We start from the raw sequence: 26,121 nt of genomic DNA on the forward strand, positions 1-26,121 counted from the left end.
TCAGTCAGGGTTATCCCAAAATACTCCCACCTTTTTTGTTTTCCTGTGGGTCATGTTCTCCCCAAATTTTAGTCTAACAATTTCAATTAAATTCATGGACATCTGGCCCCATAGTGGTGATATAGTTACCAGCTCCTGTCCAACTGTAAAATATATACAACCTTTTCCTCTTCCTCTTCCTCCCCTTTTTCCTTCTCCATTTATTTCCTTGGTAAAAGAGGGCCCCATCATGGATAGGCAGAAGGACTACAGGGTTTTTTTTTGGGGGGGAGCTGTTAGAAACTACTACAATTGTCTATTTTGCCCAAAGATCATGGCCTTTTACTTTGGGGAAGGCTAAATTCAGTTAAAACTTTAAAAAATTGGGAGGGATTAGGAAGAAGAAGAAGGAGCTGGAAAAGGAGAAGGAAACAGAGGTTGAGGAGAAGGAGGAGGAGGAGGAGAAGGAAGAGGAGGGGAAGGAGGAAGGGGAGGAGGAGGAGGAGGAGGGGAAAGAGGGGGAGGAGGAAGGGGAGGAGGAAGAGGAGAAGGAGAAAGGGGGGAGGAGGAGGAGGGGAAAGCGGGGGAGGAGGAGGAGGAGGAGGAGGAGGAGGAGGAGAAGGAGGAGGAGGGGAAGGAGGAGGAGGAGGAGGAGGAGGAGGAGAGAGAACTAGGGGGAGAGAAGGGGGAGGAAGGGGCTTTGTCAGGTCCTCTAGTCCAATTGATATGCTAATCCTTCTTCTGATGCTATAACAAAGAACACCTTTGCACTTTTAAAAGACTTTTGTGCCCTGGCTACAGAAGTTTATTATCCACTAATTAGCAACAACTTCTGGCAATGAGTTGGGTTACATTTTCATAAGCTCCGGGCCTAGGCTCTGAGTTGATGCTCTTGGAGCTAAAGCTTCTTAATGCTAAAGCAAAAGAGGGAAATCAGTGGCCTGGGAAAGAAAGTCCAAAATTAATGGCTAATCCTGGAATAAGTTTCTTGTATTTTTTCTAGAAGAATGTTTGACCCCCACAAGCTGGGCAGTTCAGCTGCAGCTTGGGTTGATTGCTGAGTGCTTTGGCCATGACACCTGAATTGCAGAACCTGGGCTTGCTGTTGTGTGGTCTGAACTTTAAGAATATTAACATATTCTCTGAACTCAGAGAAGTTGGGGACCCCAGATGGTTTGAAAAGAGGGGCAAGGAGATAATAGGTAATATATGTATTTGTTAAACTCTCAGGCCAGCCCTAGCTCCCTCCTCCCAACTCACACAAGGCTATGTAGTTCTGAGAGCTTTAGGCTGTATTACAGATGTTTCATGGAGCCATCTGCTTGGTAAAGGGATGGGCTTGAAGAAAGAGAGTCAAATTTATGTCCTCAGACATTTTCTTGTTCTCTGTCTTCCAAACTCATGATGTTTTTCTTTACCTTCCTCTGCTAAAGTAGAACCTGATGTAGGGTAACAGGCGAGCTTAGAGGAAATGTATTCCCTGTCTATAGTTCTTCTTTGTGATTCCTTATCAATTTTATCAGATGAAGCTGATTTTCTTCCTTCTAAAGTTAAACTTTAAAAGGAGATGAAGCAAAGATTTCCACTGCCCTGAAAAGCCAAAGGAGGTTGGGGGAGGGAAGAGAAGGAGGAAGGGATAAAGGGTGCACACAGGTCACCTAAAGCCCTTAAGCCCATATAGCTATGCCCTTCTAGTTGAATCTGAGGGCATTGTCTTGCTTAAGCACACAAAATGCTCTCCAGCACTGGGAAGATGGGGTGCTAGACAAATGACCTTTCTTCATCCAGGCATTGAAAAGATCTTGCACGAGCTCTACAGTAACATACCCTGGTTCAATAAGCGAAAAACTGACAAACTAAATCAGTGAAAGATACAGGCAGGTGGACAATGCAGGCTCCTTCTGGCCCCAAAGAAATCATTGTCTCTCTCTTATAATAAAACTGGGGCATCCTTGGGACTTAGTCTCCTCCACAACTGCAGAATGAGCAGCAGTGTTTGGATATAGGAATTTGGGATAAAAAAGACTGGAATCATGGATTATTACCACTCTTGTGGCTATTTTGTTTGTAGTTATAGAGGTTATTTGTTTGGGACTTTCATTCCTTTAGCTTTATGATTTTTTGCTTTTGCAAATAGGCTTCTCATCTCTGTGTTGCTGAATTTTCTGAACAGATGACTCTGACAAGGGAGCAACAAGATCTGCACAGTATATCGAGGCTGCGGTTATATTGCCTACAATGCTCAAGGTGAAGCAAGGCCTAAGGAAACACTGCCCCAGTATGAAGCCTGGGAACTTGGGGTGAGGGGGGTATGTTTCTTCATTTACTTTTGATGATCCTAACTGAAGCTATCTTGGGTTTTTTAATCTCTTACAGTCGGATTATAGCCTATTTGAGGAAGTATAGTTGGTATTAGGAGATTGGAATTGGGGGAAGGGAGTTAGGGTAGGGACTGAGATATAGATTTAAGACAAATACAAAGAGAAAAACAATGTCAATCTGATAGATTCTTGTCATTAGCAGCATGGCATTTGGACACCCCCTTAAACTGGACAGGAGACTCCTTATTAAAGAAACAATTTCACATTTTTTTTTTTTTACAAATTCTGAAACTGCTTGAAGATAAGGGTAGAATAGAATGCTGTTTAAAGATAAGATCAGTCTCCCTCAGTCAGAACCCAAACCCCATTCATTGAAAACTTACCCTCTTATACGATTTAGGCTGGGTTTCCTTTCGAAGAGGGAACCCGCAAAAAGTCATTGCTTCTTTTTGTTGACTATCTTCTTTAGATCCTGAAAAATAGAGGTGAAAGAGGGGTAGAGAAAACCCATATATATCACACCAGAAAAAAAACGAGAGAGGAATATTTCTCTGATCATTTCCCAAGTAAGGGGTAGGACTATAGGCCTCAGACGAGGATTTTAGAATAAGGAAGATCAGCCAGACGATTTTGCCCAGTAAGGCATACATTCGCCTGAAGAAACCAAATAGAAAAGCATTACAAACCACCAGCCTTTTTAGGGTGGGTGGGAGACTGGGGGTGGGGAGGAAAAGGCTGAAGGGGAAACCACATATCAAAGCTTTTGATTTTAGCAGACCTCCAAAGTCTATTATTATTGACTGTGTTTATATATATATGTATATATATATATATATATATATGTATATATATATATATATACACATATATATTTGTGTGTATGTGTATATATATGTATATGTATATATATATATAGAGAGAGATACACACATATATTTCAGATTAAGTATACACACACACACACACACACACACACACACACACACACACACACACACATGCTTGTAATTCTTCCCAAGATACGGTGTTGATATAAAGCTTCATTGGAAAGCAATTGTGGATAGTATGAATGTGACCTTGATGTGAAGGAGGAAGGTCGAAATGGGAGCAGAACCTGGACCTGTCCATTTTGGAGTTTCAGGTACTCGCTAAGGAGAAGAGCAGGCTAAGGTATTTATTTAAAAGGTTGCAATTAGCAGTTCAATTACTAAAGTTAGGGATGTGGTATTTTTATATTGGTTGAAATACATGATTTAATTATACTCCAAAAACAAATTAAGGACAAGCCTTCTACACAAATCTGAGGCAGCTCAATGCTCTTTTGTGCTTCAGCCCCCGGGTTGTTAAAGGGGCTGATGATGCATGAGCAGGAAAGTGACTGATTTAACTCATTGGGATGCAGGAAGCGACCTGCCCTCTTTTGAAAAAAAAAAAAAAAAAAAAAAAAAAAAAAAAAAAAGGAGGGGGGGGGCAGTTTGAGCCAGAGAGAAGAGAGAGAGGGAGGGAAAGGGAAAGCGAAAGGGAAAGGGAGGGAGAGAAAGGGTGGGAGAGGGAGAGGGAAGGGGAGAGAGAGAGAGAGAGAGAGAGAGAGAGAGAGAGAGAGAGAGAGAGAGAGAGAGAGAGAGAGAGAGAGAGAGAGAGAGAGAGAGAGAGAGAGAGAGAGAGAGAGAGAGAGAAAAGAGAGAGAGAGAGAAAAGAGAGAGAGAGAGAGAAAAGAGAGAGAGAGAGAGGAGAGAGAGAGAGAGAGAGAGAGAGGAGAGAGAGAGGGAGAGAGAGGAGAGAGAGAGAGGAGAGAGAGAGAGAGAGAGAGAGAGAAAGCGCAGCGCTAGCTCTTGCTTTACTGAGCTGTGAGCTTCTGAATTCCAAGCAGAAAGTATGAGAAGACACACACAGCAATGCGTGTCTTCCCCTCGGCTGCTTGTGTAGAGCTTAGACAAATGAAAAACTAGATTCCCCACCTACCCGCACCCCCTCCCGCGACAAGATTTTTGTTTTCGTTTCTTCTGAACCGTGGAGGATGTGCAAAAAACAAATCATTTTTAAACAAAAAACAAAAAACAAACTGGAATGAGGATTACCCAAATTAACACTGGCTGTAAGTACAATCTTCTCCTGCATTACTGCTGTTCTGAGTAGCAAGATGGGGTGTGTGATTTTTTTTTTTTTTCTTTCTTCTGTACATAGTTGTGTTTTAGGAATTTGTATTTGCAGGTGCTTGTACTTTTTGTCAGCGATGCGCTAATTGTTCCTTTCAGTTGAATGCATGCTGAACAGAGCACCGCTTCCTTGGATAGTGGGAAAAAATGGACCTCTTTGCGCAGGTCCCTTACTGCGGTGGGCAAGCTGAGTACAATGCCAGGATATTCCCGGGACCAGGGCAATCCACGTTAGAGCCGCTTACATTTTCTCTGCTCTGCAAGGTTGGTTTCTGGGCAGTGGGAGATTTCGGAGACAAAAAATCACTCTCTGCTCTCGACTCTAAGCTCCTGGCTTCTCTGGCTCTGACTGGGAGAAAGCAGGAAAGTAGGAGGGAGGACGAGGTTTAGAAGCTGGGGGCAAAGTTCAGATTCTTCCAGCCTGAAGTGGACCTAGGTCGCGTCCTGTTAGGAGTTTCTTTGTATTTTGTCGGACTTTGCTTTGCAAAGTTTAAATTGAACGGGGAGCTTTCCTTTGGTAGATTTCTTCCTACCCCTGGTGAATGCTTTCTTTTTGGGGGGAAGGGGTGTTGGGGGCAATGGCATGGGGTGGGGGTGGGGTACAGGCGTGGGTCTGGGAACCCAAGAAGGCTGACTCTTGTTCTAAGAAGATCATTTTTTTGCGTCCTGAAAATGTTAAAGAATTCCTCCAGCCCACGCTCTCTTTGTGTGGTGCTGAAGCTGTGCAGGGCTTTGTGCTTCGCAAAGAGAAAATGGCGAGTCCTATTGTGTTTAGGCCATTTTCTTCCGGTACAAGGGTTTCCCCCAAGTCCTAAATACTTCTGGGCTCTTTTGAAAGAAGCCTCCTACTGCCTGGAAAAGCGTGAATTGCTGAGGCTCAGTCCCCGTGGCCTGGGCCGTGGGGGACCTCACTTTTTGAATGAACCCGTTTTCTTCTCATTCTGCTATTGTTATCAACCTCTACTAGAGGCACTTATACTAAACTTGGAATCTAACCATTCTTGGGCTGTTCCACACCCCCCCCCCCAAGAGAACTCACAAAGGGTTTCCAGTTCTTTGCAGTTTAAAAGTATACATAACAACACGTGTGTGGTGCACACATATTTCATTCTTTTCATAATCAATCTGTGGTGAAATATAAAGCTGCCAAAAGATCAGCAATTGAATGATTTAGAGGTTTCTTTCCTTCCTCTTTCCCCTCCCCTTTTAGGAAACACCCGGGAATCTTAAATTCCACTTTTGTGATTATTCTTTTGTTTTTTAAACTGAGGATGAAGTCTTATTTCAGATAGATTGCATTATTAAGTAGCACTCTGTACCACAATAAATGCATTCTTTATTTGGCTATAAAAGGAATTGCAGGGTGTGTGTTGGGGGGGTGGAGTGTTAATGATGTTAGAGTTTTGCTGATTTAAAAAAAATATATATATAGACTATCTCATACTTTTTATTGTTATCTTTTTATAAAAAATTATGTCATAAAATAATTAATCGTATGCAAAACTAGTAAGAAAGATATAAATGTCTTATGTGTGTGTGTGGGTGGGGGGGGAGAATTGTCCTTAGAAGTATTGTCCCCTGCTAACTGCATAACATAGCATTCTTGAAGGAGTTATGTGTGAGGGTGAAGTTTTGTGGGCTTTAAAATAATACATTACCAACAAATTTAAACTTTTCCCCTCTGTTTTCAGGTTTCTCAATTTGAAGTAAATATTTAAAAAAAAAAAACCAAAAAAAAACCTGAAAAGGGGGAGGTGAACTTCTAGAATGTGTTTTCCCTTCTTTTGACACCACGTTAAAATTTGGGTAATCGAATTCATGCAGAAGCATTGTGATTTACATTTTATAAAGATGTACCACTAGCATCTTCCCTCAAGAGAATCAAAACCATGGACAGCGAACTAATATTAACTAGACTCTCTGTAGAATGCACTGGGAAATTCGAAACTGAGGGTGACATTCAAAACACTTGATGAGCAGAGAGCAATCTTTTTTAAAAATTATGTTAAAATAAAGCCCATACAGCCCTCAAGAGAAGGGCTTGTTTCTAACAAACTGTTAATATTCCATTTCCCATAACATATTTCCTTGTTAAACATAGTAATGTCTTTTTTTTTTTTTAAATTGGTAAACAAGGAGGTAAAAATTAAGCTTCCTTTATTCACGTTATACACAGTCTCCTTATTAAGATTTAAGGGAGAAAAAAATCTACTGTTCCAGGCTTATCTTAAGTAAATAGTACTCATTCAGATTAAATTGGTTTTTATCAGTGACTGAATTTTATAATTCATAGAATTGAAGAAAAAATTAAATGCCACTTTGAGAGACAAGGATAATACGAACCAGATATAGAAAACCTTCTCTTTTATAGCACTTTGGAAGCTGCACATCTGGGTTATGGTTTATCTTTCAGTTGTATTGTATCAGTTGCCCCCCCTCCCCACCAAAATCACTGTTTTTATTTTGATTAGAATAGTTTTGTTTTGTTTTTTTAATATATATGTATGTAGTGATATATTTTGAATCGTAGATTCGATTTAGTGGTAGCTCTTCTTGGAAGGCCAGTTTTCTATATTTTGATCAACATCTTAATTGTTTATTTTTCTTTTCTCAGATACATTTCACTTATTTTTATTCCATTTCTTGAGTATGTAATAGTTAACATAACTCATTTGAATTTCTAATTTCATGTGTCTCTTAGTTAATTTTCTTAGCTTGAACGAAAACTGCCTGGAAAGGCCTTAATTATTGGGGGAGGGGTGGAGGAAAAATAATATGTCAAAACAATTCAAATGTAAATTCCTGAAGTTGATTTTATTTTAATTTAAAAGCAGAAGCAAGTCTAGGGATCCCTAAGATTTAAAGGTGTCCTTTATCTTACAAGATCAATCTTTAGAATTAAACTATAGTTCTCTAAATTCCCAGAGTCTTAAAATTAGGTTCCCGGTGTACTATATCTATTTATGGAAACATTTTATAGACACATATATGTACATATGTGTGCACATATACGTATTTAAAAGAACACCACTAATTTGAATGAAAGCGAGGTACCATTTTGCCAAATGATGTTGAAGATTTAATGAGGTCTAGTAAGACACTATATTTTGCCTGGTCACTCTTCTTTGAAGTCTAATTTATTGGAACATGGAATTTAAGTTGGAAAACAAATTCTATAAGAATAATATTCATGAAAGATTAGGAATAAAATCAGGCCATATATTGGAGAGGGAAGTTTATGGAAAAGAAGTAGATCAAGAGTTTTAAGATTCAGAGCATCTGCTGATTTGGGGACATGTGTACATGATAGTATTTCCATTGTATTTTGAGTTTTGTCTGACTTGAAGGTGGGGTATGTTATGTGTGTATGTGTGTGTGTGTGTGTGTGTGTGTGTGTGTCTGTGTTTTATTCTGTTTGGTACTCTGCTAGTAATGAATAAGCTCTGTTCTCAGCCATTTGCTCACTGAGGCAAGGAGAGAGCTAAGACTGCTTGCAGAAGACATGCCTTCTATGGTCTACGTGGAAACTAGGCAGCTCAGAGGGGTGACTTTGCCCTGCCTTAAGTCAATCCCTGGGTTGTCATGGAAGATTAGAGGAAACGCAAGAGTATAGTTGTATTGCTGCATTTACTTTTACGGATGTGTGGCCCTGTATTGCTGTGAGGGTCAGATCTTTGCCCTTTAGCAGATCGAGATGTAGCTGTTTGGGGCTGAGATCGTTCTGTGGTTCTCTTTGGTTTCAAGGACACAGAGAGAGCTGATCAGGACTTTGGGAGCCAACATCTGCCTGACTGGTGACGTCAGCAGCCCCGTGTAATCCTCTTGTGCTGAAGGCAGATGCCTTATTTGTTTGGCTGGAGAGAGCCATTAATCCCTAATTCTGGATCAGCAAGCGAGGGGGAAAGACCGGACTGCTCCAATCGACCCCTCCCCCACCCCTGCCTCCCACCCCTAAAGCACCTATTACTCAGGAAGGCTTTCATCCTTCTTTTTTCTGCCAGACATGCCGAGCTGTTGTGGAATACGCGTTCCTTCTCTTGCAGGTTTGAGCCGGGTTCGGGTTTTCTTTCAACCTCGGTGTTTCCCGCTTTCCACTGATCGATCCTTTCGATTTTTCTTGCTGGGATGCGCAGGTCCTGTAGTTTACAGGGTTCTAGTGAGACAGGGGTGGTGTGGATAGGACTGAGAGTTGGGGGGGGGGGGCGGGTGTCAAGCTGGGGAAGGGGGTGCTGCTAGAGATGGAGAGAGATTTGGAGGGTAGTACTATGGCTTTTGGGTTCCCGTTTGCGGTCGAGTTTCAAAGGTCCAAGACTGAAAATCATTTGTTTGGTTGCAGCTGTGTCATCGATCGCCCACACCCCACAGTTTCCCCAGCACTGTTTGGTGCTCATCTTTACCACGCCAGCTTACCCCTGCTCTAGCAGAACTCCGGGTTCTGAGTATTTTGCATTAAAGCCCGCTTCCGTTCCCTTTCTGGGCCACTTGGGAGGACACCTGGCCGCTAGCGGCAAGTCCCTTTCCTCTTTCCCTGGAATGTTTGCCTCCGGTGTAGCCTGAGGAAGTAATGCGGCCAAGTGGAGTTATCTTCTATCTATACCATTTCCCCCACTTCTTTCCCACTGCCTTCTTTCCCCTTCCTTCCCAATTTCGCCCCCTCCCCCACTTCTGTCTCCTATCTCCCTAATTCTGCTGCTTTTGTTTCTGTTTTCTAGGAGCAATTTAAGGGGATCTAGGATGCTCAAAACGGGAATGGTTGTAAACCCCATTCTGTTCCTGATCCTATACTCCTTAAACGTTATTTCTACTGCCACTGCTGCTGCTGCTGCTGGTGCTGTTGCTACCGCCGCTGCTGGTATTACTACTACAATTACGACTACAGGGTGGGGAAAACCTCTGGACACCGAAAATCTGCAGACATTCATTTCCTCTGAGTCTGGATGAAGCCGCAGTGGATAAAAAGAAAATAGCCGCGTATCCTCCTTTGCCTGCCTGAAGCGCAACTCCAGCTCCGCCTGTAGAGGTCAACTCACTCACACACCCCCTCCCTCCATCCCAGACCTCCTTCCTTTTGACTGTTGCCGCAGTCAGAGTAGGTGCGCGCCCTGAAAGGCCGTCCTTCTTTGCACCAGCTATAGACCCCTGAGGTGGCGCCAAGACTTGAGGTCTATTTATGCGGGGAATAGAGAACCTTTACTATGCTCAACATCTTTCTTTCTCTTCTACATAAACGTAGCCAGGCCAGATGGGCTATCCATAGTCTCTGGGGCATAGGCAGGTGCGATTAAGTTATTTTTTTTCGAAATGCAAAGAAAGATGACCCAGTTCGCGCGTTTGTTTTCACATCTCTCGAAAGTCTTCAACCAAAAAAAAAAAAAAAAAAAATCTTACTAACCTAGAAGACATGACTGCATGTACATATATATGTGTTTTTCCCCATCAATCTCCACCCCCCCCTCCTAGATGCCATATTTCTCCCCTTGGGAGCAGCAAATAAGATTGTTAAGAAGTATTTTGCAAGAGAAATGGCAGTCATCTAAAGATCGCCATTCCTCAAAGGTAACTTAGAATTGATCTAGTGTGAACAGATTCATTTAATTATTAATTCTTAGGATAACACGATTTAGAAATTAGAGTAGCTACAGAGGGCTAATTGAGTCTCATTGAAGTAGTCATCTGAAAACTAGATGTAGACAAGTTTACATGCCTAGATTTAATATATGTATATTACTTGCATAAAGAGAGTTACATCTGTAGACAAATACTTATACATATATACAGTCTACATGTTCCCTCAATAGACTAATTAACAGTGAAACTAACAGATGTGGTAACTAACAGAGGCGAGCTCTGACAAGAGCAGCGTCGGTGATTTACACTCTCTCGGGAGCTGTGGGGAATCCAGGAACAAGGGTATCCACTATTTTGAGGGGAGGGAAAGATGAGGAAGAGAGACAAAGTCAGTGTGTCATTTCCTTTCCGGACAAAGATCAGAGACTCTGTCTCTCCGTGTTCACAGCGGACCTTGATTTAATGTCATACAATTAAGGCACGCGGTGAATGCCAAGAGCGGAGCCTGAAAGACTGCATATTGAAGGACTCCAGCACATCTTAGAGGCAGAAAGGAAAAATTCAACACGAACGATGGACTCGCTGGCTTTGTGGGGAAGATCCACAATCAAATCTTGAAACCCAGGTAGAGAACGTGAGATGTTGACATCTGTATACCTGAAAATCTTTCTCTGAATTGTTAGAAAAAAGGACTTTCCGTGACAGAGATAGGAAAGAAATAGTTGCAGGATATGAGAATGTCCGTCCAGTCAACTATTAACTATTAGGAAGGAGCTCTTCCTCCTCCCTCTTTCCCCAATCTAATAGTGTAGTGGGGAATTTATCCGCCCCATGATCCAAGAGTAAGTAGGGCAAAATAAACAAATAAATAATTAGAACCCTCATTATAGGTTCAATCCATAGAAAATGAAGTACTTACCATATTCCTGTCTCTACTCCTTCAAAATGGATTGATACAAAGGGCTCAAAGAAACCGCTCTTAGGTGAAAATTCTGCTAGTTGTTTATTTGCTTATTTGGGTAGAATAAACCTTCCTTAATTTAAAATTAAGAGGACCATTCCTTCTTTTTCAGTCAAACGGAAGGCACCAGAACCCTAAATTCAATGGACTAAGACAAACGGGTGGAAAATTGTAGGCCAGAAATCTTAGAAGGACTCAGAAAATGAATTTATTTGGAAGACAGTGAGGTGGCTTGTGAGAAGGTAGTAGTTCCGCACCAGGGCACAGAAGCTAAAATAAAATCCTCAATTAAGAATGGGGGACTTGATAGATGTCTTTGTTCGGTCTGGGCCTGTAGCGAACAAAGAAAAGGAGCAGAGATGATCTGCAAAGGTGACAGCAGTCTTCCCCTCCCCCCTCAGAGCTGTCCGTGGTCCTGACCACAGCCCCTTTCTCTTTAGTTTGCAATCAAAAGAACAATCAGACAGACTCTTTCTGGGGAGCAGGAGTTTGCCCCAGGACATAACAAATTAGATTATTCAGGAAATAAAGATAAAAAAGAGAAGTCTCTAACCATACCCCCCCCTACACACATATCACATTAGAGTTATCCAAACTTCCACAAAGCCCTTATCTAGAAATATTTCTGTGAAAAACAATTTGTTGACTTTTGTTCTCTTCAAGTCCGCCTATATATATAAAGATATATATATATATATATATATATATAAAGATATATATAAATATATATATATATATATTTAACCTATATATAGTAACCATATGTATGTGGATTTGAAAAGAACTTACATGTTTACATATATGAGCATATGAATGCATGCGTATATACACATTTGTGTATATGTGTATTTATATATATGAATATGCACATAATGCCCAGCTTTGGGATCTTCAGTCCACTTCATTGTTTGTGAAAATCACCCTCCCCCCAATTAAGAATAGAGAAAGGGAAAGAGAAGACTATTTATATATGTATGTATACATGCAGGTACACATATACACACATTATTTATGTGTTTATTATGTGTTAAATGTGGAAAACAAATTTCTCAAGCCCAGACCAATAGTGTTCATAAAGTCAAGAAAATAATTCATGTATTTATAATATAAATATCCCAAAATTTCCAAACTCTTCCTATCTACCAATATCTTCCCCACACCCAACCTTCACACAGGTTTCATCTATTTTATGCGAATAAAGGATGATAATGTCTTCGGGAAGGAGGTAGAAGAGGATGCGCCAGAAGCCAGTCGCAGTACGCAGGCGCAGATTTGCAGAAGAAATACTGCAGAAAGGTATTTCTAGAAAACCCCATGACATTCTGACTGCAATTTAATGCATATGAAAGGGAGCGGCCTTTTCCAAACCTGGTGGCTAGCATCACTGCAGTGCGGTATGTTTGAAAATCCGACATCATCATGGCAGGGATTCTGTGGATTGCCTCAACACACTGCAAAGAATTTAGGTGTGAAAATAGGTATCCTGCAATATAAAAGGACTAAGAAATGTTTTCTAATTTGCCCAGGAGATTAAGAAAAAGCAGAGATTGAGGGTAAATGTGGAGAGAGTTTAAACCTCCTTTTTAGATCTTTCATTGCTCCTAAACTTATATATTCAAATCTCTAACAACAACAACAAATTAAATTTAGAGGGAATATCTATTTTAACCTACTCTAATGTCATTCCAAACTTTTTTAAAGACATGAAAATATATGTATTGTTAAGAAGAAAGTAATCTACAGTGCCTTTCTCAAAGTACTATTGTGTAAGGGTAAATACAGATTCTAAGTATCCATGAACTGGAAGCCGAAGAGGCTATTCCTCTAACATTGTGCATTCTAGTTGCACTTCAATAATCTTGTCTTTTATCTCTAAATTATCTTTCCATTTAAAAAGGGGATTTTTCCCCCCTCATGTAGATTTTCTTTTACTGGTTTCCTTCACATTTTTTTTAAAGCCAGTTTGTTCAGAGTCTTGAGTATTGATGGATTATTATACTTACTAGTCTATTTTGTTTTTAAAATCGTTTTTCAGGAAGGCCAAGTGTAGGGAAAGGAGATGACCAAGAAAAGATCATTTGAAACTGATCAAAGGAAATACTGATTCTGTGATGCACTTGTTGCCTAGGAAAATCTTTGCTTTAAATCAATTGAAAGTAGAGTCAATAAATAGATTTACTTCAAGATTTCCTCTTCACTGCTGGGTACCCACATGTGAAACTTAGTTAAATCAAACTCATTGTCACTTCTTATGGTAGTAATTTTAAGATAATCCCTTGTCTTCCTCTCCAGTGCTCCTGTAGTGGTTTTTAATAGCATTATAGACCACCTATTCCTTATTCTCAAACCAAATAAGAACTCCAAAGAAACTTAGGTTGCACAGTAATATGTTACATAATATGTATACAAACCCAGTCGTTCTCATTTTATCCATACATACTTTTATAAGAATTAAAGTTTTCAGAAAACTTTATTAGTTGAAATAATAATGATTACTTCATTTTTTTTCCTAAATAGAAAGTAAATTGTGGTATAGGTTAGAGATAGGTCATAATTTTTGCTACTTGAATCGAAGTAATTCGATAATATGATTACAGGAAATTCTGAGTAATTTATTGATCTAAAGTGTTCTAAAATTTAAAACTTTTTTTTGTTTGTTTGTTTCTTTAAAATATTTTCGGGTATAATGTCCAACACCGTTTTTTTTTTTTCTTCCTACTATCGAAATTCTATCTTCATCAGTCTTGCAAAAATAAAAACAACAAAAATAATCGAATCGAAGCTTCCTTTCCAATGGAAGAACTTCGTTGAGTTTTGCTTTGGAATCTTTTCTACAATCACCATTCTTGCTTAAAGCTTCTCTGAATAATTTGGGGACAGATGAAGTCTCTGGGCTCCCCTTATCCTCCTTACCCCGCACATACATCAGGATGAAATTATTAACGGCACTACCGGAATTACAAATAGGATATGGTTTTGCTACAAGTCAACAATTTCCAGGGGAAAAGGAGAATTGCGCTACATGGCTATGATACACCCGGAGTCGCCAGTGTCATAGCGCCCTCTGCTGCTCTGACAGAGTCCCGACACCGCCTATAAAGGCAAGAAGCCCTGAGGAGTCAGGATACAATAAACATTAAAATAAGGGAATGAGGAAACACTTTGAAACAAAAAACAAACAAACAAAAACAAAAAACAAAAAACAAAAAAACAAAAAAACAAAAAAAAAAAAAAACACTTTAAACACACACACACAAAAATCTCACTTCCATAAGTTAACAATCCATTACATGTTGTTTAAAAGAAAATTTAAGTGAATGAATGATCAACATTTTTTTTTTTCTTTTGAGGGGATGGGGTGGAGAGTGGGATACCACTCTGATGATTTTTTTGATTATATTTTCCTTCGGTGGTGTGTGGTGATGACACGTCACTGGAATGGAAGTTTTCAGTCTATCCTGGTGGTTATAATAATGTCCAATTTATTATTTCCCCTTCCCCCTCCAGTCCTTCCCGGGGCATCCACTGGGCCCCGGAATGAGCAGGGGAGCGGGGGGAGGAGGGGAGGGAGGGAACAGCTCGAGTTTCAGGTGAGTACAAAGAGAAGATTTCTCTTGAAGTTTCGCCTACTCCTTGGGGAAGAGTCGGGAGAGGATGGGGTGGAGAGGCAGTTAGGGAATAGGATTTGAGTCCACCTAAAAAACACAGTAAACTTGTATCCTTGGTGCCGAAATGCATTCCAATAAGTATATTAAACTCAGGTAAGTGTGCCTTTTTTTTTTTTTTTTTTTTTTTTTTTTTTTTCAGAGAGACTGGGGAACGGGGGTGGGGGGAGAAGAAAGACAGAGAGAGGGAGAGAGAGAAAGACAGACACGCACAGAGACAGAGAGAGAGAGAATATGTTTCTGTAGAATTTTTTTTTAATCTTAAAGATGGAAGAACCACCAGATGGTTAAAAAAAAAAAAAGGGTGGGGGGAAAGGGAATTAAGAATGGACTGTGTTGATAGAAGAAAATTATTTATTTAATATTCACTGATTAAACCCCAGCACCCTTTTCACCTGTGGAGGCAGTAAAATTCAGCTACACTAATAAAATATAATTGGACAAGGACCTTCTTTAACAACCATGATAGGAAAGTGATGAATGAGACTCACCAGAAACATTGATGAAATAGTGGCAACAATGTTAGACATAAAGAATAAATTCTAACTCTAGATTTGGAATAATGCTTTCTTTTAAAACGCCTAAGAGTGGGAGCTTAAACATTGGGGAGAGAACTCAACATTTATTAGACTTTTATTTGTGATTGTTTAAATATTTTTTTCTAAATGGGAATATATGTATAGACATAGTATCTTAATGTTACATAACTCAGTTTTAGTAGTACTTTAAATACATCATCTGCAATAAATAACTGCATCTTAGTTATATCATTATATCATATGCATCTTATATCATTGCTGATGTAATGAAGTGAATGTATTGAGTATATAATTTAAAAGTCATTAGTTTACATAAATCTTGTAAAAATAAGCTGCTTATTAGATTGTGTCAACATGAAATATTATCTAATGATAATTTTAATGTTAGTTTTAACTAAAAATCCTTACAGGAAAATTAAATGTAAAGATTAAAAAATAACAATAACCTATTTCCCTGGTTATTTAAAATGTACAAATAAAAATATGTAACATAGATGTGTACATATATTATGATTTTAAAGATTTCTAGTAATGGAAATTGAATAGACACATGAAGTTATTTTTAAAAGCGAAAAGAATAATAAATGCTGAAGATAAAACTAAAAAATAACTATCCCTAAACATATAGTACTCTGTATTTAAATGTTTAATACAATTGATGTAAAAGTTATTCAAATTTCATTTCTTTTTCCTTTTTCCTTAAGGAATGTGAACATTTACTTTTCTCTTTGTTAATCCTTTTTTTCTGAGAGAATGTACAAATAGCCAACAAGAAATAAAGATATCCACATAGACTTGGGCTCCTTAAACCCATAGTCACAGTAGTTTTAAAAGAAAGCAAACAAAAACCAACATTACAATCAAACAACAACAACAACAACAACAAAATGTACAAATAATGGTTATAATGTTCCATAGAAAAAGGTTTTTTTTTTGCCTTATCTAGTCACATTCTCAATTGATGAGAATAAATTAAATCTACAAAATCAGTTCTATGAATTGTACAAATTTTAACCTTTGCACAATCTTCTTCCTGATTCAGACATTTGCTTTCTGATTGACTTTGGATAAGTCACTTAACCTGTTCAATCTCTATTCCCTCATCCACAAAATAGGGAAAATAATAACAGCTACTGGACAATGTTGTTGTAAGATATAAAACATACAAACAAACAAACAATTGATAAGCCTTAATGTACTACATAAATGCTAGCTAGCTATTCTAAGTAAGCGAATAGGACTTTTGCCTGTTTTTAAATAGAGAAGTATATCTGATCAGGATAATAATACCCTGCAAGGGACAGAAGCAAAGCAAAATGCACTGCAAGTAATCTTTCTCTGAGCACCTGGGAACATATAATATGTTCTCTTCTTATTTCTTTTCAAAAGCATTGTGGCACATGGATTTAGAGTTACTCAAGATTCAGTTGTCCAGTTCTGCCATTTATTATGTGGGTGAGACCCTGGACAGTCATTTATTCTGTAAAAAAATTATTTTATAATAAAAAATAATTTATTGTATCTATAAAAATGAGGCTTGACTAAATTGCTGCTACTCAGCTCTAAATCTATAATCCTGTTCAAATATTTATGGGAATGAAAATAAAAACAGATGAAGATTATTTGCTTTATAAGACTTATTCTCAATGTATATATATATATATATATATATATATATATATATATGGATATGCATATTTCTTCTTTCACCTAAAGTTAAATAGTAAAGAATTATTGTATTTTTCATTGGATCATAGATTCAGAGCTGGAAAGAATTATAGGTTCAACTCCTTCATTTTTTGGATGAGGAAATTGAGACAGAGAGATTAAGTAATTATCAGGATTATATAACTAGTCTGTAAAACAATAATTTCTTATATGTATTCAATATGCTATACTGCCAATTTTTGGGAAAAGTTTGATGCAATTACATTATTACAGGTGAATAGGAAATCAAGTCCCATAAACAAATGAATCATTTATCTTTCTTTCATCTATTTATCTATCCAGAAATATATATATATACACATTTGTAATAACTTTATATGTGTATATGTATATGTATAATTTAATCTTGTATATGTATGTATATATTTAGTATATATGTATATATATGTATATGTATGCATGTATATATTTAGGTGTATAGGTATATATTTAGATGGACACACACATAAAAATAATAAGCCAGTAGTAAATGATTGGAACTCCAAATACTTATATCTTAATGTTACTGCAACATGTGTGTTAGTAGGTACCCAGTACTTTCTTAAAATGTGGTCGAACATTTTAAATTAAGAATATAATGCCTGAAAATAGAATAAAATGGAATTGGTGGGGGGTCAACTTTGCTCAACTTAGTAGACCATTAGCAATAATGACAAATCATGTGAGCAGAAAATCAAACAAAACTTATAGAGACGAAAATGCCTTTGATTTTAAAGCTATTAACTACTGATTAAATTAAAAAAAAACAGTAATAATAAATTTTAGATTTAAATAACTGAAGAATGACAAAAGAAGAGAATGGTCATAGAAAAAATCTGGCTTTTAAATGTGTAGGAGAGAGTTTAGTATAAACAAAAGAAGGTATTATAGATTTTTGACTTGATTAGATAATGAAAGATTTTGAAACTGACATGTTTTACTCCCCTCCCCCACAAAAAAATTAGTATACTGTGTTATTTAATGCAGTATTAACTCTTCAATCACAGAATAAAAAGCAATGTATGTATTTTTATCTTCTTAAGGTAATTTTTACACAAATAATCAGTTAAATTACTAACCTATCCATAAATGTGTTATAAATAACGCAATAACTAAGTAAAATGAGTTTCTTTAAAAACTCATTTCAGTAATGTCCGATTGGCCCCATTTGGAGTTTTCTTGACAAAGATACTGAAATAGTTTACCATTTCCTTCTCTAGTTCAATTTTCAGATGAGAAAACTGAGGCAAACAGGGTTAAATGACTTTCCTATGGTAAAATAGCTAGCCTATGTCCAAATTTGAACTCAGAAAAAGAAACGTTCCCTACTTCAGGTGTGACCCTCTATCTGGTGTGTCATCTAGTTACTCCATGGCTAAGATAAGTAACATTTTTTTTCAATCTGAAAGCAACTGAGTAAATGGCTCAATGTAATCTGTTATAAGATTAAGGTGATTTCATAGGTAGAACTTTTTATGTTGGAGCTTGGAAGGAAGGGTACTGTTAGGGAAAGACTCTTTTCCCTTGATTTCACTGGCAAAATGCAGCTGTGAAGCATCTGGATAAATAAGATTAGAGATCTTCATTGACAGAACTCCAAGTACACTACTACTTAATGGTCCCAAATTACTTTCTTCTCCTAAGAGTTCAAGTGGGGCATGCCACAGGCTAGTTCAATGCAAGTCAAGAAACAATTGACAGAGACTCTTGAATAATGGGGAAATTAGCAAAGAAATGATTCCTAGAGCACCTTGGGTACTTAGGTGACATAGTAGATAGGGTACTGGGCCTGGAATCAAGAAACCTAATTTTCCTGAGTTTAAATTTGTACTGAAACAGAAGATGTATGTCCGTGGATAAGTCATTGAACCCTGTTTGCCTCAGTTCCTTCCTCTATAAAATAAGCTAGAGAAAAAATAGCAAACCACCACAAAGCATCAGAAACAACTGAACATCAACAAAATAATGATCCCCAAATTATGACAAACAGCCATGAGTGACAGAAACAAGTTTGGCCATTACTAGTTTCTGGATTTGGATGATAGGCTAAACTAAGAATCAATTAGAATTGTCTTTCATTTCTGATGTACCCTTCCTTCCAAGCTCCAACATAAAAAGTTCTACCTATGAAATCACCTTAATCTTATAACAGATTACATTGAGCCATTTACTCAGTTGCTTTCAGACTGAAAAAAAAATGTTACTTATCTTAGCCATGGAGTAACTAGATGACACACCAGATAGAGGGTCACACCTGAAGTAGGGAACGTTTCTTTTCCTGAGTTCAAATTTGGACATAGGCTAGCTATTTTACCATAGGAAAGTCATTTAACCCTGTTTGCCTCAGTTTTCTCATCTGAAAATTGAACTAGAGAAGGAAATGGTAAACTATTTCAGTATCTTTGTCAAGAAAACTCCAAATGGGGCCAGTCGGACATTACTGAAATGAGTGAACAATAAAAACATTAGCAATGGGAAGGAGGAATATAGATGAATGATATTTCCATCTGAAGACTGATTGTATAGGAAATAAATGGCTAGAACAATTATTGTCACTTCGGCTTTAAAAAATAAGTAAAATTTTTGTTCAACCCCATTTGCAGCCCTTCAATTTAAAGATAAGGTTCTTTGATACTTTCTCCATGTCCATGATTTCATCAATATTGGTACTTCTTCCATTGATACAGAACTTCCCCTTCTTATCAGATGTGATTCTTGTACCAATGACCTATAAATCCTACAAAGAGATAGAATCATATATACCAGAAAAATATTGTTGTTTTAAATATCTGCCTCAGGAGTAGCAAAGAACAATTCAGACTATACATATTTGTCTTTCATCTATGTATACTACAATATAGTGGAATGGATAATCCTATTGCATTTGGAATGAGGAAGAATTGGGTTAATATTCTACTTTTAGCACTTACTAGGTATGTTCATGAATGAGCCACTTGTCCTTTCTGAAACTGTTTTTTCCTCATCTATAAAATGGGGATGGTAATATCTGTTCATAGTTACTTCTTATAGGATTTCTTTGAGGCTGAAATGGGGACAATAAATAAAGAGCACTTTTTATCTTTAAAATTGAAACAGGTATTATTATTATTCATTATATATGACCAGCCTGTCCCCCTTCCTTTTTTTTTAAATCTTAGGATTGAATTATAAAGGACCTTTTGAAAAATAAATATATACTCACAACATATTTTTAAAAGTTCTAGATGAAAGCATCCTGCACATTGGTTCCAGTGTCTAGAAAATTTATAGAAGATAAGATACATATATACAAAAGCATGGATGAGTTGTGACCATTAATACATCCACTATGGTGGCTACACTGAAGTATATGGTAGAATCTATAAGTACTTAAAACAGAAAATTACAAAAATCTTTCTATATCCCCTCTTCTCTTTACAGATTTATTTTTGGCATGCCATAAGTTACCTTTTCACCTAGACAGAGGGAATGATGATGAATTGTACTAACTCTTATCTTAACAAGATATCTGAGTTTTAGTTTTATTTCCTCTTTGGTACATTGCCACATGAAGTTCTCTTCAAAAGGACCATAAAGCAATTCTAAGAAATTCCCTTACATTCCTGGAAGGTACAAAGCAGTCAGAGCTAATGTGTTTTCTTTGGGAATTTCTATTTCATAACTGAGAAGGGAGATACTGGCATAATTGAATAAAGAAATGAAAGTATCTGATACCAATAACTAGGTTAATTTGCTTCTAGTATTTCAAGGGAACCAAATCATTGCAATTTCTCATATTTTGAGATAGATATCTTAATTTTATTCAATGCACTGTTTTTAAGATCAAGTTATTAGAAGTACCTCTAAAGAGAAGTGTGGAATATCAAGAAGAATTCTCCTTCCTTCCTCAGTCCAGTATAACTCTTTGGAATATTTACCATAACAAGAGCTATAGAATACATATAAGCGCTTTTGAATACATATGTATATTTGTAACATATGTATATGTATATATGTAAGTATACATATATACACATACACACATATGTATAGAGATATAGCAGAATTTTGTTGGACTTATATCCATTTTTAAAAAATTCATTAAAAAAACAAATACTTCTTAGGTACTTTCCATCACAAGAGCCATGTCTTGTCAAACCAATCTTCCTAAAAGACAATGTCATTTTCATGTTTTGTAATGTAAATTCATTGGTAGTATCAGCAAATAAAAAGGTGTTGTCTTTTTTCTTATTCTTATTGACCAAACATAGCAATATACTACACCAGAATTTATGATAACCCAGGAATTAGGTAGCAAATGATACCCAAATGACTAGAAGTACATTTTATATTGCAATTGTATTACAAAAACAAACAAACAAACAAACAAACAAAACCAGAACTTAGAACCATTTTTCATAAGTCTTTAGTCATTCTACTTACCATTCAATGGAGAAGTAAGGATCAGAAATCTGAGAATGGCTTTAAGTACAAGAATATATAAGTAACATATGTTGGTTATCTAGCATCAAGGCATATATTTAGGCAAAAAGCCTTGAGAATAAAACTATTGTCTGATTTTAAAATGAATTATATCATGAGATTTGTTGAAATGGTATCTGTCCTTTAGTATGTTATTAGATGTAATTACAATGCATGGCATAAGTGCTTTATAATTTGATGCATAATAAAATACTTATAAATAGAATATGTATAAAAATGAGTTTCTAGCTTTGAGAAAAAGATTCTTAACCTTTGTAAATATGGTTGATATACAATTATTTCTCTCTCAGATAATGGCAGGATGGCAAAAAAACAAGCCAATTTCTTAAATTTGTAGAAGACATCACAATATTGAACTTGACAAAGTATGACAACCAATATGCTAATGTAGATGCTGTGGAAAACTCTTTAGACTCAGTTGGTGATATGACAGATAGCATTTAAAAAAACTCTCAAAAAGGAACATTCAATTTTTTTCTTTTTCAGGCTTCTTTGATGTTGACTTGCCTCTACTAAGATTACAGAATCAGATAATTGTAAGGAAAATCAGAGTCATTTCATGCAACCCTACCCAAATCCAAATCATTATTCCTATCTCCAAAAGCTACTTGAACTTTTCAGTGAAAGCTTCTATTTGAGTACTTCCCTGGAGACAGCCTGCACCATTTTTAGAAAATTCTTATTGTTAAGAAAATTTTCCTTATATCTGAGCTGAAATCTTTCTCCTTGTAATTTCTACTCATTAGTTCCAGAGTTGTTTTTTTTTTTTTTTTCGGGGGGACGGAAGAGAATAAGTATAATCCTCTACCATGACAACCCTTCAAATATTTGAAGACAGCCATCACTTCCCCCTTGTCTTTTTTTTTCAGCAGTTCCTTCAGTTGATCCTTCTTATTACCCAGATTTTATTCCTATAAGCTCCATCTACACTCCATTTTCTTTTCAAGTATTGGAAATAATGAATATCCCTTGTCAAATGTGATAATTTTCACTAGAAATAATGCTCCATGGGTTCTCTGGACAGCTTTGGAAATCATGCAACTAGTCCCCTCATATTATTCTTAGATTTTTACCATTTTGCATTATATATTCCATTTTATCTGGAAATCTTCTTGTTTTTCTTCTCCATCTCCTTCCTGTTTTATATTGATTCCTAAAACAAAATTATAAGTCCTCTAAATCTTTCACATTTTTTTCTTCATGAATTGCTTTCTAACAATATCTCCCTTCCTGCTTTACATTTTGCACAACTGCAGTTGGCAGTTAGTTTTTTAACCCAAGTGCAGAACTTTACATTTATCTCTGTTAATGCTAACTTTGTTAGCTTCTACCCACTGTTGAAGTTATTCATGTCTTTTCTTTATCTCAGTTCTGTTTTTCAGTGTATTATTTATATTTTCCAGTTTCATGCCAACCACAAACTCCTGTTATGTTCCTTAAAAAGAATGCTAATTATGTCTAAATTTAAATCATTAAAAATATTGAAAAGAGAAGGGTAAAAGACAAAACTGTACAAAACGCCACTAGAGACATCTATCAAAGTTGACAATAAGATAATAATAGTCAGACTTTGACTCTACAAGTAACCAATTATAAAACCACAGTTATATTATCATCCAGATTCATATATATATATATATGTGTGTGTGTGTGTGTGTGTGTGTGTGTGTGTGTGTGTGTGTGTTAATTAACAAGGATAGCATGATACTTTATTAAATACCTTATAGAAATATTATGTCTATGGAATTATCATGTTCTACTAGCCTAACAGTGCTTTTGGGGAAAAAAAAGACATAAGGTTAATTTGGCATAATTTGTAATTAATGAACCTATTTATTCTCACTTTTTCCAATTTGAAGGATGTATTTAATTACTAATTATTAATTCTAATTCTAATCACTTCATTCTAATCATTAATACTATTAATTACTAATTCTAAAATTTTATCAGGAAATTTGATGTATTCACTTCTTGCCCTTTTAAATATTTGACAATGTAAACCCAAGTCTACTCTGTAAAGTCTTTCTTCCCCATGATTCCTCAAAGATAATAACAGAAAATATTATCCACAAATACCTCCAGTCATATAAGATATTTTGTCTGAACCATATGACTTAAATTTAATTCTTTAAGTATTTATCAAATGCCTATAATATTACCAAGTACTTTTCACTAAGTGCTGGAAATACAAACACAAAAAATGTAATAGTTTTTTTCTCTTTAGAAGTTTATATTTTATATTCAAAGAAGCTAGTTATATTCTTCTTTACCAGATTATTTTAACCATTTTTCTATTAACCACATTTTTTCTATCTTTAAGCTAAGGATCATTCTCCTACATAGAGGAAACAAAGAGGAGTTCTATATTCTCTCTAACATACAATACCATCTTCTCATCCACACCAAGAACTGATTCTATCTTGTCATCAATATTCTCAATAACTCCAAACTCCATCCTGGGATCCCTCTTTTTTCCTTTTTGTTGATCTATTCAGTTTCCATAGGTTCAATTGTCACTATATAGATGACTCCAAGATTTATATATCTAACTCCAGTCTCTCTCCTGAGCTCTAATACTGCATCACCAAATGCTTATTGGACATATCAAAATGAATAATCCATAGACAACTCATATGATTTGTTATCTACTTCCCTCCCCTTAAAAACATGTACAATTCATGTTATATGGGCTACTATATTTTCCTGCATTCAGATTCATAGCTTCAGTCATTATTTTTAAATTTTGTAAATTTTATTTTTATTTTCATAGAATCATTCTTAATTCCATATTATCTTAAATATCTAACCAATTTCCAATTTGTGTCTGTCTCCACAATATATCTGAAAACCATTTCTTTCTCTGTATTCGGATAGCCACACTGAATTTCAGACCCTCATCACCATATGATAGCCTCCTAATTAATCTCCCTGCTTCAAGTCTCTCTTCTCTCCATAACTACCTTTCATATAGCTGCCAAATGAAATTTCCAAAACATAGGTCAGACCATGTCATTTGCCTAGTCAATTATCCCTTATAATCTCTAGAATCCAGTACAACTTCTCTACCACTTGGCTGAGGCCTGCCTTTCCAGGCTTATTATACATTACTTGCCTTTACACACTTTACTAGATAGTTGATTTAGCAATTAGATAGTTGCTATCACAAAAATATTAATTTTGGGAGGTATTTCTCTTTTAATGTATTAGGATATGGTACTTATTTCATTTATGAATTCACTCAATTCCATTTAAAGTGTGAAATACTGAAAGTAGTATGACTAGTGTTCCCCTTTCTTATCTAATGAACTCTGAAATGTCATGGGCACAGCCTCCTCAGGTCTCTATAATTCTCACTTCACTAATCTGTTCCTTTTTATTAATCAAAATAACTTCCAGAATAATAGTTCCCTTCTTCATTTACCCTTTCTGAAAAGATGAAATAATTAGTCAAGTCAAGAATGTATCAGTTTCTTGATTTTTATGTGGGATGGAGAAGAGTAGGAGAAGATAGACAAAGACATAGAATGATTCATTTTCCCTAAATGAAACAAGTTAACCTTTGTTTGTTACTTTTTTTTACTTTCTTTCATTGATCCTTACCCAAATGTAATTCATCTTATTTCTTTCCTCATAATGGTGGATTTCCTCACAAATAAATATCATATATTTGTACCATTGCTACTCTCTATAGTTAATGTTCTTTGTGGACAAGACATCTTGTATTCTAATCTCTATGCCTCTAGATTCTTGCCAATTGTCTATGATATCCCTGAGATCATATTTATCTCTACAGAATTAGATCTGCAGTTTGCTTTATTACTCTTATACTGGGTACTGCTTTATAGAAGTCAGATTGATTTCACAAGCATTGTTTCTACACTTTTCCCTCTCATTGTTTCCTGCGATGTACATGCTCTTTTTCTCCTAAGACATGGCTGTTGCTGATCATATTTTATTTAGTATTTGCATTTGAACACTTTTCTCTCCTTTCTCCTTCCTTTTTTAGATCTCTTTAATCAGATTAGCCATTCTCTTGGCAAACATTTTTCTCTGAAGTCTCACATTCTCAGTCACCCCACATTTCTACTCAGTGTGCCAAATCTTTAAATTTTCCCAACAGCTCAAATCTGTTCCTTTTCACCAGTCACACAGCTACCACTCTAGTTCAGGGCCATCATCACCTATCACCTGCATTACAATCCTTTAATTGGTCACCCTGCTTCAATCATCTCTCTTTTCCAATCCATCCTTCACACAGCTGTTGAATTTACTTTCCTGAAGCATAAATCATGTCGGTACTCTATTCAATAAACTTTACCAGCTCTTTATTACCTTCAAGATCAAATCTAAATCTTTTGGTATTAAAACCCTCACAAGCTGGCCCTAGAACACCTCTCCAGTCTCAATGTCCTCTATGCATACATTATCAACCTCCCAAACTGGCTTTCTTGTTTCTTCTCTCAAGTGCCACTTTATCTTCTGCTTCCATTTCGTTGTGTACCTCCAAGTGTCAAGAATGATTCAAATGCATCTAACTTCAGTACTGATTAAATGAGGTTTTTTTATTTATTCCAATGAAAGCATTAACAAGGCTCTTTTATTAACATACAAACACACACACACACACACACACACACACCTAGTTGTGATCAGAAACTGATTATCTAGTTAAATATATATTTAGGGGAGCATATAGTAGAAAAATAATGAAAACTAAGATTACATTTATCCTTGGTTTGGGTA

The 26,121-nt window shown here is 36.4% G+C and overlaps 1 long non-coding RNA gene across 1 annotated transcript; it reads left to right on the plus strand.

Annotated features, from left to right (window-relative positions):
* Positions 1-4,095: 4,095 nt before the first annotated feature.
* On the plus strand, positions 4,096-14,965 carry LOC141549333 (uncharacterized). Its single transcript, XR_012484330.1, has 2 exons — positions 4,096-4,395; positions 9,169-14,965. It is a non-coding gene; the product is annotated as an uncharacterized LOC141549333 (long non-coding RNA).
* The last annotated feature ends 11,156 nt before the right edge of the window (positions 14,966-26,121 follow it).

Source organism: Sminthopsis crassicaudata, chromosome 1 (assembly GCF_048593235.1).
Source record: "Sminthopsis crassicaudata isolate SCR6 chromosome 1, ASM4859323v1, whole genome shotgun sequence".
Lineage (NCBI taxonomy): Eukaryota > Metazoa > Chordata > Mammalia > Dasyuromorphia > Dasyuridae > Sminthopsis > Sminthopsis crassicaudata.